The sequence below is a fragment of the Cygnus olor genome, chromosome 13 (genome assembly GCF_009769625.2).
Source record: "Cygnus olor isolate bCygOlo1 chromosome 13, bCygOlo1.pri.v2, whole genome shotgun sequence".
Lineage (NCBI taxonomy): Eukaryota > Metazoa > Chordata > Aves > Anseriformes > Anatidae > Cygnus > Cygnus olor.
In genome coordinates this window covers 13773161-13791440 of record NC_049181.1, presented here as the reverse complement: position 1 = coordinate 13791440, position 18280 = coordinate 13773161, and the positions used below count along the sequence as shown (strand labels likewise).

The 18280-nt window shown below is 46.0% G+C and overlaps 1 protein-coding gene across 1 annotated transcript in view; it reads right to left on the bottom strand.

Annotated features, from left to right (window-relative positions):
• PASD1 (PAS domain containing repressor 1) overlaps positions 1 to 17435 on the bottom strand; it is a 94376-nt gene extending 76941 nt beyond the window's left edge. The window contains exon 1 of the mRNA XM_040572202.1: positions 16263 to 17435. The gene's annotated coding sequence lies outside the window, so the exon portion shown is untranslated. The remainder of the gene's footprint in view (positions 1 to 16262) is intronic.
• Between the last annotated feature and the right edge of the window lie 845 nt (positions 17436 to 18280).

Below are 18280 nucleotides of genomic sequence, written 5' to 3'. Positions count from 1 at the left end.
TTGACCAAAGCTACTGGGAGTTTTCCCATCAGAATGCAGATGTAAAGGCTTGAGTAAAGTTTTCAGACAGATCTCTATTAGGAATAAAAGAAGCACAGAAACAGAATATATATATATGTGTGTGTGTGTGTATATTCATCCAGTAGTGTTGGAAACTCTATCTCCCTCTGTGAACGTCCCTAGAAATCAGCATTTAATGCTAACTATTAAGAAGAAAAAGAAACGGGAAGACTAAATATATGCTTAGTATTTGAAAGGACTAATATTTTGCTGAAGAAAATATCAGGGAAAACAAATAAGAGTATTAAGACAAAGTGAGATAAATAACAGAGGGAGCTCTTAAGGGAAACGATGGGAAATGATCCTTTGCTGGAATATGCCCATTTTTGCATGCAGTTACTGCCAGTGCATCTCTTAACTGAAACACACACAAAATAGGAAGGGATGGAAATTAAAAGACTTTTGGTCAACTATTCTACATTCATGGAAAAAAAAAAAACGTAGTTGAAATAATCAGAACAAAAGGTCTTAAGTTACTGCACCTTCCAACTAGGTCAGCCTAAGATTTTATTTTTGTTGACGCTTTGACTTCCCTATTGCAGAGCAGGAGGCACAGGGCACTGCAATATCTTAAAAACTCTAGCTACATTTTCTTCTGCCATCACAAACCATTTTTTCCACCATCTCTTTTACCAGCAATTTTAATTTAACCTAAGATTAAAAACATATGGATGTATTTCTCTCTAGCTGGCATAAGCACAACACAAAAGTAAGTGCTCTAATAGACATAAGAAGTCATTTTTCTTTACTACAATGTCTAATTTAGATCTCTGAAATTGTAAAATTAAAATCTATTCTAATCCATACTGAGACAAAAATGCATTTCTAGCAGATTATAATATCTAACTGCTTATTACACAAAAATCTTGGAATGACTGTATTGTAAAAAAAATAATTGCCTAATTATGAAATCCTGATGATAAAGACACTATTGTCATGAAAACATCTGGGTTACCAGCCCCCCAGAATGCATGAAATTTCAATAGGCAGAGAAAAATCGGGAGGCAGATGAAAGAGGAGTTATAAAGAGGTCCAGAGAAAAAACATCACCCACTGCAATTTCGGTATCGAAGTGCGGGTGATGACTGCAAACAAACAAACCAGTAATAACCTATTCACAGCAGCAGAGCCATTAACGTGTATGTGGAGATGAGGCACAATTAACAAATATTATGTTTTTTTTTTTCCAAGGTTATGCAAGAATATGCATCCCTACCTTTCTGTAATGACAACCTGGAAAAATATCCATTGTATCGGGGTGTTCAAAGACAATGTAGCAATCCAATGCCTTAGGATAACAAGGAGTTGTCCAATTTGAATGCAGCAGCAATCAGTAGTGTTTCTGCAGCATTTAGCTCACATTAAGCATCATTTAAATGATATTTGAAGAACGAAACAGGAACGGGGATGAAGGGAAAAGTCAGTGATGAGTAAATAGGAGAAGTACAGAGAAAAGCCGAGAAGTTTGACGGTGCATTCAGTTCAGCCCACCTGCGGCAGCAGAGTTAAGCCCCAACAAAAAAATCTGGTCCTTGCCATTAAGCCTGCTGTAAAAGTCATGTTAATAATGAAGTTAGTGGCTACACGCATTTTAGCCACTTATGAAACAATGAAAGCTTTTCTGGGAAAACAGGCAATACCATGAGACTGCTATCCCAGGTCGTTTAATGCCGTAACTCAAGAGCTGCACAGACCAAGGGATGCAGACAAGGAAAATCCACCCTTGCCTCTGAGTCCCCCTCAAAGGCTCTCCCCCAAAGCCCTGCTCTTCTCCTCTTGGTCTGAGCCCACGCCCTGAAGACACGTACACCCAGACCTGGCGCTGCGCAAAGGCAATCCGGGGAAGTTAATGAGGACTCATTATTTATTTATTATTATTCATTTCTCACCTCTAAGCAGAGCTTCCACCTCTGGCTTTGACTTTTCACCACTGATCAGGCCAAACCTTGGTCTCCACGATGGAAGCCTCATGTGTAGGTAATCTGCCAGGCCCCAGAACCAGACTTGTCAGAGACATCAAAGGACGATGTATCACTGATAGGGTAAGTCTTTTTTTTTTTTTTAAACAGAGTTGATTACAATGCAGATGGCATCAAAAGCACAGTGGCCTTCTCACATGGTTGCCATCTGCGGTTCTCTGCTAAAGGTTACATCAGGACTCCCGTTATAAAATGCTGCCAGTTGAGATTTACAACGCAGTGGACAGCCAAGAAGTCCTTCCACATCAGAACTGTTCACTTGCGGGTATTCCGCTCATGTTGGATATTTTTGATTACTGACATGATAAAATTTGGAGAGCAGCATCAGCTCGTACATCTGAAGTGTCTTCCCCAAATGGCTCTGCCTTGTGTCTGCCTGCTTGTTTGCACTGCCTTCAGCTCTTGGGATGAAGCTCTCCCCCTGCACAAAGGCTCACCACAAGATTTGTGCAGCACTTAGGGCTCCCCTAAGCCTCATATTTGGGCTTACAGGGGATTTAAGAAGCGTGTGTGTTGTGGGCTGGTTTGCAGGGTACTGGCAAATACAGCCGTGTGCACTAGGGAAAGCTTTCATATTTTCTAAGGAAGTGTTACTCTTCTGCTAAGTAAATAAAGATGTGCCTGTTATTTACTTTCCAGCACATATTGCAAAGCTCATGTTAATTAAACTTCTAAGGCACACAACAGAATAAATCTCGATTGGCGTAACGCCAACAAATTGTATACGAACTCTCCCCCACGCACTTAGTAAATATTTGCATGGGAGAAAATAACTCACTCCATCCTAGGCAAAGCACAAGCGGGTCAGGACACCAGAGCCAAGAGGCTCCGTTCTGCCTTGTGAGCTCCCGAGCTGAAAATCTGGGATCCGCGGAGAGGAATTACACAAATAGCAGGCAGAAAAAAAATCAGAAAGGAGAGAGCAAGGACAAAACTCACAGGCCTGGTTCTGGGCTCACCATTACGGTGGCCAGTCACAGCTCTGTGGCACCAGAGGACCTTGGTACAACATTAGAGACCCCGAATTTTACCCTGTGTTGTTTCTAGTTTACAGCATATGAGTGTGTCAGTGGTTGAAAGGACAGTCCAAATCCAAACCCATCCCCAAAGTTCAACATAGATAATATTAAAATTCCTTTTTCTTCAGAGAAGCCCATCCTATTTAAGATTATTGCAGTTCTCAAAATCTTTTTCTTGCTGTCACATTAACTTTTGACACCTCTTACTGGCCAGTTACAACCTAGTTCTCACAAGTCTCAGGCACATTTCAACTACACTAACAGAGCCTCTCAACCTTCATGTGGACCACCTGATGAAGCACATACTTTTTTTCTTGTATGTATTTGTGTAAGATTACTTTAAGCTACCATGTTACTCAGACTCTCCTACCTGTCTTTGCATAAACAGATTACATAGCATTATCAACCCAGATTTTGGGGTCCAGGATTTAGTTTTTGTTCCCAAGTAATGGTCACAGGAAAGTGCTTTTAGTTGGTCTCTTGCCTGTTGAGATCCACAGGAATGATGGATGCACAAAACACTGCTTATTGAAATACCGTTTGTGCTGCCTACATCACTGCTGCCCAGGAAAGAGAAGCATTACTATTGATTCCTCTGTAAGATAAATACAGCTTAAAAGAAAGCATATTTACATAAGGTTTGGATGACTCACGCGACAGATATAGAGAAACCTTAATGCACTTCTTTCTTCTCCTACACACTGCTTTGTGCTGGTGCTTTGTCTGGAGCTATTTCACAAAGGAATGTAGAAGAGGCTTTTTCTCCCATATAAGAACTGTTTCCAAACACCTGTGCTATTTTCTATTTCAACAGCACTGTCACCTGGCATATTGTTACTGAGCCATTCGCAATGCAAACCCAGTGCAACCCACCTAAATTCAGTGTTAGCAAATGCAAAGTGATATTTTTTGGTTTTGGGTTGTGATGCGATGGACTTGAGTGTTCACAAAATACAGCCCTGGATTTCCTCCACAGCCAAGCCAGTTCTCACACCATTACATGATACTATTAATTTAGATCCTTATTCAGCAAATACTTGAGTAAAACTTGAGCTTGTGCCTAGGTTCATCCCTATTTAAAGTGCTGCTATGCAAGTAGAGAACTCAGTTTAGCTTTTAACAACTTTTGTGCTTTAATGGTTTTCATTCAGTAGGGAGGAAGACTGTAAACATTACCCACGTTATTTCTAATGTGGCTTAATTTCCTTGGGTTTAGGATCTTTATGAAGAAGGCTGAACAACAGCATCCAACTCAAAAATATCAACACACACCCCAAGCCCCATATTCTCTGCTCCCCCAAACCGACCAACCAAAAACTCATCAAAGCAAAATCAACATTTTTAGCACGCATTTATGGGCAGCTGGAGAACATCAGACCACCAGAACAGCCACAGAAGTACCTTTTGGGAGAACCCAGAGAAAATTTGCAGTTTTTACGAGAGATGAGGCCAGGCTGTAAAACTGTCCTCATCTGCACGGAGGTGGGAGCGGAGTGCCTACCTTCCCACAGACAAACCCTGGCTTGCGCAAACACGGCCGTGCTTGTAGGAGCTGGCAGTAGCTCACATGCAATCGGTGACCCCTTCAGAATAAGGTATCTTCTAAACATGATAAAGATCTAGACCCTGGAAATGTTATTTAAAATTAAATTCCTCTAACAAACCCTTGGTCCAGGCAGAGCAAGCCAAGCAACCTATGGCCAGCTGGGTTTTCAGAACACACCGTGCACGGTACCAGGACAAAAAACCCACAGCAGTACTTGCCTGGATGTGGAAGAAACAGCATTAAACTTGTGAAAAGTGACTCAGCAGAACATTCAGACTGGAATGCCTCGAAAGGACCCAGCTTCCATAAAAGGTTCAATGTCTGAAACAAATGGGCCCAGATAAACCTCGACTCACTCCTGCCCAAGATGATCACTAGGGCTACATCACCTTCCAGTGAGATGACTTATTTTTAGGGGTGGAATACCAGCTTCCCAACCCTAGCAATTTAATTCAGTAATATTGTCTTTTTGTATATAAAGTATTATATAAATTATATAAATAAATTTATAATTTAATAAATAAATTATATAAATAAATTTTATTTATATATAAATAAAAAATTATATACATTATATAAAGTATATAATGTATTATAAAATGTATATGAAAAGACATATAATATATGTCTTTTTGTTTGTTTTGTTTTGTTTTTTAAGTTCCAGATTGCAGACCCCTAGATTACTGGGAAACTGAATCTCACCAGCCAAGTTCCTTTAAAGACTGCAGTAGAATAGCAATACTTGATTTTCTACTACCTACATAGCAAGGGTTTGAGAAGATAACTCTAAAAGTTTTTCTGTTAAGCTTAATAGAGAAAAAGATGATTGCTGCACTTGCCGAGGTGATTGGCACCAGGGCAGGCGTGTTCTGCAGCAGAGTGGGGGATCAAGGTGGGCTGGACTTTTTTTCCAGCATCGAGGCCACTCGAGGCAGCCGAGGGAGCCGCCAGGGCCTGGCAACCCTCGTGAAGGAAGCTGATGAAGCACGGGCGGAGCCAGCAGCAGCGGGCCATTTACATCGGGCGTTACCGCCATTTTGTAACCACTCGCCGAGGCGATCGACTCGGGGACAGGCACGTTCTACAGTGGAGCGGGGGGATCGAGGCCACTCAAGGGAACCGCTGGGGCCTGGCAACCCTCGTGAGGGAGGCTGAGGAGACGCGGGCAGAGGCAGCACCGCCCTCTCACCGGCCCTACAAAGGCAGCCCCCGGGGAGCGTGGCGACCAGGACGGGGCACCTCAGTCAGGGCGGGGCATGGCAGTTTGCACGGGAAGGGCGCGTGCCCTCAGTGCTCTTCTCCAACGGTGGCTGTAACCTGCTCGTGAAGAGCCCGGCCATGATGTCCACCAGGCAGAAAACCACGGCCTCCGCATCTCTTGCAGCCTCTCCATCCACAGTCACCGATGTGGCTACCCAGATGGAGGTCTCAGGGAAACACAAAGCCATCCATATCTTGGGCTGCAGGGTGTGCCCGAGTCTTCTGTCTGTGTCTGACAGGAGCAGCGGTAGGTATGCCTGTGGGAGGTGTGCCCTGGTTGAAGAATTGCTCAACCTGGTGTTGGAGCTTTGGGAGGAGGTGAGTACGCTGAGGAGCATGAGGGAGTCAGAGAGGGAAGTTGACTGGTGGAAGCATACTCTGCCCTCCCTGAGACAGACTCATGAGCCTGCCACAACACAAGTGTCTCCTGCTACACAGAAGACAAAAGTTTCACCATCCTGCCATGCAGTAGGATGGGACCTAGGCCAAAGGGGAGGGAATGGAAGCAGGTTCCTGCTTGGGATGGTAGGCGAGCCCTCTCCCTGCCCACCTCACCTGCCCATCTACCCTTATGTAACAGGTATGAGGCTCTAGAACATGACAGTCAAAACAACTAGACTAGGACTAGAAGATGCTTTGAGCAAATTTGCTGGTGACACTAAACGTGGAGGAGTTGTGGACTCCGTTGAGGGTAGAAAGGCCTTGCAGAGAGATCTGGACAGATTGGAGAGCTGGGCGATCACCAACCACATGAAGTTTAACAAAAGCAAGTGCTGGGTCCTGCACCTAGGATGGGGCAACCCTGGCTATATGTACAGACTGGGTGACGAGACGCTGGAGAGCAGCCCCACAGAGAGGGATCTGGGGGTTGTGGTTGACAGCAAGCTGAATATGAGCCAGCAGTGTGCCCTGGCAGCCAGGAGGGCCAACCATATCCCGGGGTGCATCAAGCACAGCATCACTAGTCGGTTGAGGGAAGGGATTGTCCCTCTCTGCTGTGGTGCGGCCTCACCTCGAATACTGTATACAGTTCTGGGCACCACAGTACAAAAAGGATGTGAAACTGTTGGAGAGTATCCAGATGAGGGCTATGAAGATGAAGGGACTAGAGGGGAAGACGCATGAGGAACAGCTGAGGTCACTTGGCCTGTTCAGCCTGGAAAAGAGGAGGCTGACGGGAGACCTCATCGCGGTCTACAGCTTCCTCACGAGGGGGAGTGGAGGGGCAGGTGCCGATCTATTCTCTTTAGTCACCAGTGATAGGACCCACAGGAATGGTGTCAGGCTGAGGCAGGGGAGGTTTAGGCTAGACATCAGGAAGAGGTTCTTCACTGAGAGGGTTGTTGTGCACTGGAACAGGCTCCCCAGGGAAGTAGTCACTGCACCAAGCCTGTCGGAGTTTAAGAAGCATTTGGACTGTGCACTTAGTCACATGGTCTGAATTTTTGGGTAGACCTGTGTGGTGCCAGGAGTTGGACTTGATGATCCTTATGGGTCCCTTCCAACTTGGGATATTCTATGATTCTGATTGCTGATCTATTGGAACAGACATGGATAGAATGACACCTCTTGATGATCTCTACTATATACTTTAATAATAAAGTCTCTGGGAAAAAGTCAGTCTACCTAATTCTACAGATTTTTAAAGTACTTTCTAGAGCTATCACAATTCATATGCAACATTTAAAAAAACCCAACACCACCACCATGTTAAGGAAGAGAAAACCCTTCTACCCTAAATAGCTCTGTATTACATTGCTTTGGGGGATTTGTTCTCATCTATTTCTCATCAAGTACTTTTAACACACAATACTCCTGGTCATTGACTTTCTGGGAACACAAGTTTTAGGACGAGGGCAGTGAACAAGTACCAGTCTTCTCTGAGAGCAGACCATGAAGTGATTTTATTGACTACATTGCTTAGCTTTGTACACACGCTGTAAACTCTAAATCAGCTGGACAACAAAGCTTTAATCATCATGCAAGTACCAATCTGAATGCACGTGGCCCAAACCCCTCTGAGGAAGCACTTTTTAGGGTGTTTTCCAGCACTGTTCATGGGTTCCTTGGTAAGGCCTTCAAGCCCTCTATAGCTGGATCTCCTGTCTTGTAGGTGGGCTCTTTTTGGGAGTGCTTTTTGGGCATAAACCCCTCTTTGGGTGTCTCCAGTGGCAATTCGGCATGCAGATCCTTGGAAGCCTCACGCTAAAGAACCATCTAAAGAGTACTCAAAATCCCAGACTGTCCATCACCTCCTTAGGATTGTGAAAGCAATACAAAAAGAAAAACAACAACAAAAAAATCCTTGAACTACTGAAGACTGCAGAGAACACACAGCCCAAATGCATGGGCCTATCACTAAACATTTTTCTACCTTAAAAAAAGTTACGTGTACTCATGAGTACCATTCCAATTAGAAATATCTTTACCTTTTGGTAGCTAAAAGGTAATTTCAATAAATTATTTCCTCCTGAAGATAAAAATAAGAGTGCTGTTATGGTAACAGAGCTGTGTTTTTCAACAGCCTCTACGTTACAGCTGGTTAAAGCCACCAACGATGCGTTCTCCAGTCAGATGCAACAAACTGTTTGCAGTTTGGAGCGGTGATAACGCACCCTCAGCTCCTCTCTGTTTAGCAGCCAGTAACCAAAACACATCCCAGGGTAAACACCGGAGGAGCCGGGCATGTGCTTCCGTGGGGCTCAGCTCCGTGACCCTGTTTCCCTGATGCTATCACTTCATCCTCATTATAACACTTCAAGAAAGGACATAAACATCTCGTACATTTAAATGCTCTTGACTTTTATGAACAGACTGATTCAGCAGCCCTCAGGGTGCACTTTCATGACCAGCTCAAGCACATCTTGCCCTTGAAAAGGCGCTTCCTCTGCTCCCAGCCTCCATTGCATGGAAAATCACGCACAGTTGAAAGCTAACGCTGGAAGAAAATTTCATAAAAGATCAGCTTTCAACTACTTTGCCACAAAAATGCCTGTGTTGAAGGTCTCAAACCAGCTACTCATGAGATGGTATGTATTTTGATCGACAGCCTTCAAACTCAACATGCTAACTACTGCAGTGAAGACAGCGTTATTCACAAGCACCCCATACACGTCAGACACTGCACAGACAGCAGGACAATTTAAGGGGAACACAACAAAGATGTTCTTAAACACTATTAAATGCTACTGAGGAAAATTGAAGAGCAGATATAAAGATCTGTGGGGAGGAAACTATTCAAAGCATTCGGTGAGTTTTATTGTTCCATAAAGCTGAGCCACAGTGCCCCATATGTTGCAGCATCATCTGAAGAAACCATATCTAGGACCTAATGTTTACATCTATAAACTCTGCTGTAGTACAAAAGTTGCCAAAGATCAAGGAGCTGATTCAGCAATTGACTTGGACAGTTTAATAGTAAGCAGCACCTCCACCAGCGCAATTATTTATCTACTCAGATTCAAGGATGTGCTACATGCTTTGGCCAAATGAGAGCTAAAACAGGAGGGATCGTTTCCAAAAGACATTACATCTTATAATATATGGGAAAAATTTCCCTTTTAAAAAGGGATGGAGAAACCAGGCCATGCCATTGCTTTCTTAACAGGGAAGCATGAAGGGACAGTCACACCCCTTGAAGGATGACCTACAGCTGAGCACCAGTGTGAGATGGTGCAGAAAGGTACAGCCAGAACTAGGTGGCACTACTCTTGTACTGGTTCAGGTGAAGTCACAGTTATCTCTACGTTAGGGATCGGCACCTTGCTACACTGTGAAAAGAAAGAGATGGCTCAGAGTCTCTTTGTATGCCACTTGCCACAGCTCTCACAGGTGGAAGCCTTACTAAGAACCCTACACTACCAACTGGGCCTCAATGCATTTGCATTTTCTATACAAGACTGTTCCAGCTCCTCAGGTTGCTTGCAAATGTACCGTGCTGCATTTCCAAACAATGTACAAGGACATGTTTTCAGACAGATTCTGTGTTGCTTCTGTTCCTCACAAATCCTATTTTACCCCTGCTCAGGGATGTGGGTCTTCAAGCCCTCAGTCACGCTGATGGAGTTTATTCAGCAAGCTGGTGACTGTTCTGCTCCTCAGCTTTCATTGTGCCTCTGAGATGAGTTTCTCTGTGTTCTTGAGAAGAACAGACTCAAGATTTGACTTTGGGTAGAGCCCTGTGGTGGATTAGACTGCCATTCTGCCCACCTCAACTGCATGCTGCAATCTGCTTACTTGCAATATGGAAGATCTGGCAAAAAGTGACAGTTGCTCGCTGTCTAACGTCATTAGCTAGCCCTGCCACGAGACCTCAGACGTGGTGCTCCATCTCCATACAGAATCAGCTTATTAATAAACATACTGTCCAGCAAAATATTTTCCACACAGCTGAAGCAGTGCTTTGGGCAAGGGGCTGCCTGATCCACCCACCATGGACACTCAAAATCAAATTCTAGACAAGATGAGATCGGAACAGCAAATAGGTTCGATGGACAGGCATGCCAGAGGCACTGGCACAGCTCAGCATGGAAACAATCCCTGTACTTACCTTTATTATTCATCCTTTATTACTCCAGTCCTGGAGTCTATAGAAGGAAGGACAATCTAATCAAAAGGCCACTAAATTCAATGAAAACATGGCAATTTCTTGGTCTTCCTTAGGCTCGGCTCCCCAGGGTATCAGAGAACACCAGGACCTGGCCACTAGGGCTCAGAGCCTACCTTATGGGGCTCAGTGTCAGCAGCTAAGAGCCCGTCTGCTCTTCAGGCAAAGGAGGACTGCTTCCTGTGTGAACATATTTGTGTCGTAATGTTAAAACAAGCTTGGAAGTAATTACATATATTTTAATTCCTGCAACAAAACACTTGAACTAGAAAAAAAATGGCTGAGTCGATTGGACTGAGGCAAAAAATACTATACTTTTTTAAAATGTCTTGAAAAAGGGTGATTTAAAGAACAGAAAGATCCAACTTTGCTCCTGATGGCACAAAGGTTTAAACGTAACTCCAGTCAAACCTACGGTTTCCCCTTTACAGACAGGCGGTCAAGACTGCATGCTGAGCTGCTCCCCTTCCCTGCTGGACAACAACCAGAACTGTAGAGCTACACAGACACGGCGCATCTCATGTAAGGCAGCCCAGCAGAGCCATTTCCCAAAAGCCTTCACAGTAATCCCCAGGCCCAGCACTTCTATGTGAAGAATTTTGTGTGATTCAAGTGAAGAAAATGAAATGTTTTTATTTTAACACATACCTGTGGGGAAAGAACGTCCCACTATTTAACAATGAGCTCTTTAAAGACATCCTGGGAAATCTTCCAAGAGCTACGCTGAAACGGATGAACACTCAATTATTTAATCTATTTTTTTTTATTTGCATGTCGGAAGTCACTCTCCTCCTCTCCCATCCTCCCCCCAAAAGCAAAGCTTTTATTTTCTGAAGCTGGGGCACTTCTGATGCCAGCTCCCAGCAAGTTTACTCACTTTTCCCAGAGTTGTTCTCCCAACCATTCTCTCTGGTTTTACACCGCTTGGCCCCAAAAATTCTCAAGGACCTTTGTTCACCTACCCTTGCAGCAACGAACAAACGCAAACATTTACAGTTCTCCAATTCAACAAACAGTAAACAAGGCTAAAGAGGGTGGCACGAAGAACACACCATTAAAATGTCAAGGTTTCAATAGGAAACATGCAGATACCTCCTGTTATCCAAAAGCCTCTTCTCTGCACAGATAACGCTATCAAGGCCCATCCCTTCCCCCTGCTTTTATCACTGGTGCTTTCACTCGAGTCTTTACAGTTATTTATAACCCTGCAGTTGGGTTAACACTGCAAGTTCTTAGGCATGTACATTTTGATGTTCTGCTAACCGTGTTTCAGTTTATCCTAGAAGCACATAAAAAAATTAAAATAAAAAGCAAAGACCAGCAACTCTCCTCCAGAGCTGAGTTCCTAGAGCAACTTCAGGCAGTGATACTGCAAAAATCACACCCCCGTTGCTTTCACACGACCACCGAGAGACATGTTCACCTTTATCACTTGGGGGCTGGTAAAAGGAACAGCTGCTCACTACCAGCTCTGGCCTAGCTCATCCCAGAAGCAACCAAGTGCTGTTATCATCTGATGACTCCACACATGGATCTGTTCATTTCCACTTTGCAGTTTGGTGTTTTAACACACCCCTGTCCCAGACACAACCACCAAATAAGCTAGGAGACACTCGCCAGTAGCTGTTAGCTGTATGAGGCCTGATGTCCAGATATGCAGTAGTATGTGCTGGAGACACCCATCAAGAGACATCAGGGCACTGAACACGCAGTTTCCATTGCCTTAAGCGTTCATTCGATTTCAAACTTTATAAATTCCTGCGTACAAATCTACATTGTAGGGAAGCTGGCAAAGCTCTCGCTGTTTTGTCTGGCTTCCTAAGGACAAATGCTCATGCGATCTTGTGCCCTATTCCCCTCTCCTCGCGAACCTTGTGGTTTGTTTGCCAGCTTCAGATCAACCTTGTCAGGTTTGAAGGAGAACAAGGTCTTACCATCCTATGAGAGGATATATTGACAGGAAGACAAACGCCAAAGCTTCGCTCTGCTGGGCACCCCTGCTCCTACCTGACACAACCATATCCAGCAAAGCGAGTGCCAAGCGATGGAAGCAGTGCCTGTCTGCTTGAGAGTGGTTCAGAGAAGAGAACGAGTGTCTGACAGCGGAGTTCGGATAAAACTTGGAGCAGCTTCGCCAACAGGAGACTTGCAGTTGAATTGCAAGCCCCAGCTCTGCGCAGCATCGCTATGACATTTTAAATTTTTTATTACCGTTTTGTAATGGTAATTAAACATAGGCATGCGCATAGAGAGGAATCTGCTTAACGTACAGGCCAAGGCTCAGCATTGGCAGGCTTTGCCAGGCCTTCCTGGCCCCGTGGCTGGCAGGCATCACCCCCAGGGCAGCAATCAGGACCCAGCAGGACAGGGCTGGCCTCAAGGTGACAGCAGAGCAGTCCTCAAGGCGTGGTTAACTCTTGGCAGCTGTGTTTAAGTTCCCAGCTAGGTTGCCCATCACTTCTAATTATTATAATTAATTTTGTGACTAGTTATGTGCATTTACTTTGTTTCCTGGCCAGCCCTGTGCTGCTTCTGTTCAATTGCACCCCAGAAGCAAGGAGCCTGGTGGGTGGAAGCTGAGCTTTTCAGCTCAGTTGTAACTGAAGCTGTTCTGGTTCAGCTCCAAGTCCAGCATCAAACTGGTTCATTAGCTTCCAACCAGCTGAAACTGGTTCAGCTAGAGAAAACAGAAGTGGATGAAACAGACTGAGGAAAAGCCTTTCCCAAGATATCTCCTGTCCCCTTGGCAGAGCACAGCACCAGCATCTCAGTATTGTGCAACTGATCCAATTCCTGCACCTAGCAGAAACAACGGGTGCCATCAACTACGGCAGGGACCAGGCAGAGGACGAGGAGCAGGTTCCCCCCCAAATCCTTGCCTAAGCACACACAACGCTATTGTGAAATAACCTAGTGGGACTGCTGGGGAAAACCTGAGACCAACAGGACCAGCAGGACCCAGTGAGCACGTCCACTGCTGGAGAAAAGCAACCAGAAGCAGAACTTCTGGCGGGATGAGTTCGGTGAGTGCCACGATCCCAGCCCCCAGCAGCGTGTGCCTGCTTGGGGCTCTGTCACTTGAACTGCCACTCCCATGCTGTCAGCAGGCAGCTCTGATGGGGCACAGACCTGCTCCAATCCTCCTGCACTTAGATCCTACAGAACCTGCAAATGGAAATGTGTTTGGCTTACCTGTGGCTGGGATCAGCTGGGAATGGCTAGCAAGAGACAGATCTTTGTATCTGAACACTAATCACAATTTCACATTTATCATCGTTTCTGACCGAGGAAGGGAGCTCAGCTGAACCCAGAAGGGAACTGCATGGCACCACAAGTACATGGCCTGCCTCCTCACCCCTCTGCTGTGCCTCTTGGTGGATCACAAGAACCCCGGCTGGGATCTGCTGAGCACGAGCAGGGAGTGTGGGTCACACCTGGAGACAATTTGCACTTCTCAAGAGTGATCTTTACTACACCACAGCTGACAGTATGAGACAGTTCCTGCCTCAACCCACTTGCAGTCTCTAGGGATAATGTTATTTTTTCTTAGTTGCACCCATTGATAGCAGAGAAGGGACGTGCTGTTTCTGCAGCATGGCAAAGCCACTTCCCTGTGAAACCCTCCAGGGCACTCGCAGAGGCAGATATGTCCCACACCTGCTGCCGAGGAGGGCTGTGTGAGAGCCCTTCCCTTCCCCAGGTGTGACAATGCCAGCAGCCAGCCTCAGCTTGTCTTGCTGATGCTCCACAGCTGGGGTTGGGGCACAAAACGTCCGAGCTGCTCCCAGCAAAGCTTCAGCAACATGTCAGAAGGGCACTGGCAATGCCAAATGACCACTACCCCAGCATAAAAACTGGCAGCAAGGCCCCAGGGAGCCCATGTGAGTCTGGAGTCAGAGGCAGCCCTCGGGTTAAATCTGTGCCCACACAAGAGCCTTGCATCCAGGCAGGGACCAGCCTGGTCTCTGGGACCATCAGACACAAGCTCGGGAAGAGGAGGACAAAGATGAAATAGGATGTGGGCCCTGGTAGTTTGCTATTCCAGCTGAACGTTGCAAGGAGCAAATGTAAAAGCAAAAGTGACAAGGATGGTGACATCAAGTAGCTTTTAGACGGTAACAAAAAAGGGAGCCTAAAAATTGAGTAAAAGAGATTCACAGTCCCAGGGGAATACGAGCCTGTATCTACTGCCAAGCGATTTTTCTGCTGCACGGTTCATTTTAGGACAACGTTTACCCTCGCAAGGCCAGTCCTGTAGCCTGAGGCTGCTCTGGATTCAGGCACATTGCTGTTTGGGAAGAATTCAGATCCCCTTGCCTATTTAGGTTCATTTAGGTACCTCGTCCCACTGTTTGAATCTTATGAGCTGTTGTGGTTTAGCCCGGCTGGCAGTCAAACACCACACAGCCGTTCGCTCACCCTCCCCCCTCCCTCTCTGGGATGGGGGAGAGAAACGGGAAAGTGAAGTCTGTGAGTTGAGATAAAGACAGTTTATTAAGACAGGGAGAAGAACAACAACAACAACAATAATAACAATAATAATAGTATTAATAGTAATAATGTGTACGAAATAAGTGATGCACAATGCAATTGCTCACCACCCGTTGACCGATGCCCAGCCTATCCCCGAGCAGCCGGCCACCCCTCCACCCCGGCTAGCCACCCCTATATATTGTTCAGCATGACGTCAGATGGTATGGAATACCCCTTTGGCCAGTTTGGGTCAGCTGTCCTGGGTCTGTCCCCTCCCAGCTCCTGCTGCATCCCTAGCCTGCTCGCTGGCAGGACAGAGCGAGAAGCTGAAAAGTCCTTGGCTTGGTGTAAGCACTGCTCTACAACAATTAAAACATCAGCATGTTATCAGCGCTCTTCTCATTCTAATCCAAAACATAGCACCCTGCCAGCTACTAGGAGGAAAATTAACTCTGTCCTACCTGAAACCAGGACATGAGCTTACACCCAAACAGAGTCCAGCCCTTTTATTTTTTAAACAGTTTTGACCAGAAGCCACCAGTTTTAGCAGTATCTCACACACACAGAGCTAAGAGAGCAACCAAAACCCCCGTAACACTGCCCCCCAAAGCCCAGGCATTCTTTGCTGCAGATGGGGATTGCTTTCTGCTCTCTGAAGTGCCCGTCTGGCACAGCAGCTCTGCAGGAGAGCATTGCACACACAGCCAGCTCTTGTCACAGCAGCACGCCTGCCTCGACCCACAGCTGCAGCCTTAAACCAGAACAGGGGTGGGTACCCACACTCACGTACACAAGCATCCAGCACACACTTGCTGGAAAACACAGACGTTTTTGCTTGGACAAACAGGTACCAGCTGAGCTGCAGGCAGGCACAACTCTGCAAACGCAAACGACAGCAGCAAAGCCCCAGCAAGTCACATTATGAGCAACACCAACAGCTTGTGGTCATTAAATGTACAGCATTTCGCTGCCTGCGCACAGCCTTCACTCAGAAGTGTTATTGCCACTATAAAATTTAAGGGAAAGCCATTTAAGCTTAAGAACAGCACATTCTTAATTGTGTTTCAGACACACGCTCATCTTTGAGGAAAGCAGAAACAGTACAAACAAGTTTCAGAGCTATTTCACAAAGCATCAATGCCCTAAAACGATCTGTAACAAATGGGGCTTCAGGCAGCGTGCTAACTGCGCAGAGTGGCTGTGCTTGCACGAAGCACCAGTGGCTGCAAACACATTTAAACCCGTCACTTTTGAGCACCTTTCCAGCAATGCAACTACTAACACACACCTGGGCAACAAGAGACAAATTCCTGCCTTACCTTTTAATCAGCCCAGAGCACCAAACCCTCCGCAACCTCCTGCAGAAGAGTTGACAGAGTTTTACCTTATTACTCATAGAGAGAGTTATATAACCGGCACCATTTCTGTAGGCAACGAGCGTGCACCCAGTGCACTTCCACCCGCAGAGACTCCTCGTCCCCCATCCCACGCAGACACATCTTCCCACAACAGCCACGCCGCGGCGAGCGAGGGAGAGGCAAGGTGGGCTTCGGGCTGCTAATGAAAAGCAAAGCTCCCCGCGTCAAAGAGAGTTCAAAAGGTCCCTGACGTTTATTAAGAGATATTGCTACTCCGAAAGGACGCGGTGCAATGGTATAATGTTCCTTCGCCTGCTGAAAGCAGCTTGGCCTAGATTTTCCTCTACTGTTTGATGTGACCATTCATGCAAACAAGAGTAAAACTTTCTCTTTGCTTTTAATTAAGCACAAAACACTTGGAAAAAAAATGACACGTACAACAGCCCCGCTGTCAGCTGGGTCTTCTGGGCTACTGTCAGACTGAGAACACGCCGGGATCGGCCCCATTGATTAAACTATTATTAGCGGCAAACAAACAGATGTGCTCGGTGAAAGACAGGACAAAAACCAGGCTCTGTGCTTCTGGACTACATACGGGAGAAAAGATGATTTTACCAAAGGCTCATTTGGTGTGTTAGCAAATGAAAAGGGAAACATTCTCTAGCACACTGGGCAGCAGGAAAGCACAGAGCCTTTTAATCTGGAGAAATCAAGATAAGTAACATTATTGCCTTGGCTCTGTTTCCCCAGACAAAACCCCACCAGCTTCTGTAAGACACGGACCAGGTGCTGTACTTGAAGTCTCGTCTTGAACAAAACATGGCTTGTAGTCGCTCCATAGGGCCTCGTGTCCATGAACTATCAGTGGACACAGCCCACTAACATACAGGGGCTGTAGCTTCAGTACAGATATAAAACTCTTATGTAAGCCCTAATCCTCTCACGGACTCCTTATTCAGTGATTCGAAGATCTACGCCCCAGGAGCCAGCTGGCGGTCCAGTGGCTTTTAACCACTTTGCAAATGGTGAGGCTCCGGCTGCGATGCGATCCCCTGGCCGACACCTGGGGCTCCGTGCCACTAGCTCCCGCGGCAGGATTTCGGAGGCAGAGCCTTTCCATACGCTGGAAATTCAGCCCTCGGCAGGACCGGCCCTGTTGCTTTCTGCGCTGATTGAATTGCGGGGATTAATCTCCTGCAGAGTTCACTGAGTCTAATGATAATCAAGTTAAATTTACACTATATGATCAGAGTTTAATTAGGTACTGTTATACAACTATTAATTACACCACTAATACCCTTATGAAATGCAGATGGGAGGGTGGGGCTGTGGTCAAGGGGGCCGTGGGGGGGCTTGGCTGCTCCAATGATTTCAGGAAAAAAGCACATTAAAATGCTCTGTGCCTACCTTTATTTACCTGCTTGCCTTGCCAGCGCTCAAGATGAAACAAAAAGCTTAAGCAACATGATAAACCTACAAAATGTAAACCTAGAAGATTAAAGATCTCCCACGTGCTTCATGATCACCTTCTGCTTACACCAAAAGGCAAGAATACCATTTCAAATCCCAAAGAGCTGGAAACATTATTAGGTTGCTCTGCTCAAAATCCTACCCAGGAAAGCCCCAGGTGAAAGAAGTCGTTTATTTTGCACGGAGATATTAACTTAATTGAACCCAAGGAGATCCCCTGCAAAGGGATGCCTTGTGCATCCCCATATCCTCCATCTCAGGACAGCAGCGCTCTGAAAGGAGACACCAGGCTTTTGCAAAGGCCTGCAGCCCTTTGTCTGCTGCTGCGACGCTTTTTGGTCCCTCACTGCTGAGAACGGCACCAGTGACACACTAAGGGGAGTGCGGCAACGCTCCTGAAATAAAGCTTTGGTTTGGGAGGCAGAGCTGCTCAGCCCACTCCGCTCTTGCTGATGAAGTGACCTGGTTTTGTCAAGTCTGTTTTCCTCCCTTCATCTTTGATGTTGTTT